The following is a 1,714-nucleotide window of genomic DNA, read 5'->3' on the forward strand; positions in this document are numbered from 1 at the left end:
TTTTTGAATAGTTTCGTGATTTTTCTTGTGTAGTTTCCGTTATATGTGTAGGATACCCATTTCTGTTCTCTTCTTTCAATGGGGGTGTTTGTTTTTTGTTGTTGAAGTTTATGATACATTCGTGTGATGAGTTCTTTATTGTATCCATTGTTTTCCGCGATGTTAATAATTGTGTTTAATTCTTTATTTTTTGCTGTGTTATCCATAGGTAGGATGGTTAATCTATGTAGCCAATTTTTGTATGTCGCCAATTTTTGTTCTTTGGGATGACAAGATTTATTGTTTATCGTTGTGTCTGTCGTTGTGGGTTTTCTAAATATCTCCATTCTTACTTGCCCGTGGTTGTTAATTAGTTTTAAGTCTAGGTACGTTATTTGATTATTTTCCTCTTCATTTAGTGTGAATTGTGGATCCACTTCTTGTGGATTGTGATGTTTTGGCATGGGATGTCCCAAATGATGTTGCATCATTATAACACCAAATATTATCGATAATGACCATAATAGAGTCCCTGAAATTTACATAAGAATGTGACAGAGAGATAATGAATTTAAAGTGAGTAAGTTATACTGTCCAGTGGAGTGGGTGCAGAACCTCTTGTCACCAGCTGCCTGCTGACAGTTTTTAGAATGTGACAAATTTCCAACCAAAAGGGTAGATTTCTATTCCATGTGCCAAAATTCTGTGCTAGCTGCCCTAATTATACATGACTCTGTGGTGTTACTTTCCATGATTAATGCCTTGCCAATCCTGGATTGGCTGGGGATCCTAACAAATAATTTTACTGCGTCTTCCAGAAGATGGATGTCCTATTACTTTTTTTACAGGTGAGAGAAGGTGACATGGTGACCTAATGTGGTCCTGAATATTGTGTCATTGGAAGTGCTCTGTATAATCATTTTTGTTTGTTCCTCATACTTGCTTTTACCTAGGTGAACCATCTGGCATGAAATGCAGGAAGGCATATTGTTTGGTGTAATGAAGCACCCAGTTTGTTCAGAAAAATGGCAGTAAACCACTACATCTTTGAATCCAAACATATTCTGCCTATTGAATTACTGTCCAGATCTTTTGCTTAGCACCATCCAGGAATTGAACTGGCAATGATCTGTTGTGCAAGGTTGATGAAATTGTGTGTTAATTAAATTGGGATACATTGTGCATGAATCAATAAAGGAAGATCTTGTGCAAGGGTCTTCTAATGTGGACGTGAGAGCTGAGAAATGCATGCAGTTACTGTTACAGAACATAATGGGAGGAGGCCACTTGGGACATCTGGAAGATAGTGTAGTTAAATAAAACTGATGTTGACTTCCTTAAACAGTAGGGACCAATATATGACTGTTGTGAACATAATAATGAACTTTCAGGGTCTGTGGACTGCCTCTGTGGTCTGGTGGTCAGAATTCCTGGCTACAGATCCAGAGGTCCGGGTTCGATTTTCGGCGATACCACATTTTCCGAGAAGTGGTGAGTCTGGAATGGGGTCCACTCAGCCTTGTGAGGATAATTGAGGACCTATTTCAAGGAAATAGCGGCTCTGGTCTAGAAAATCAAAATTAACGGCCATGGGGATTTGTTGTGCTGACCACGCAACACCCTATATTCGCTAAAGTTGGCATTAACTTCTCTGGAAAGTGGCAGTCGCTCGGTCAGTATAGTTTGCTTGCAGACTAAAACAAAGGAGTTTTTTTTTGGGGGGGGGGGGGGGGGG

The sequence above is a fragment of the Cryptotermes secundus genome, unplaced genomic scaffold, assembly GCF_002891405.2.
Source record: "Cryptotermes secundus unplaced genomic scaffold, Csec_1.0 scaffold1500, whole genome shotgun sequence".
Lineage (NCBI taxonomy): Eukaryota > Metazoa > Arthropoda > Insecta > Blattodea > Kalotermitidae > Cryptotermes > Cryptotermes secundus.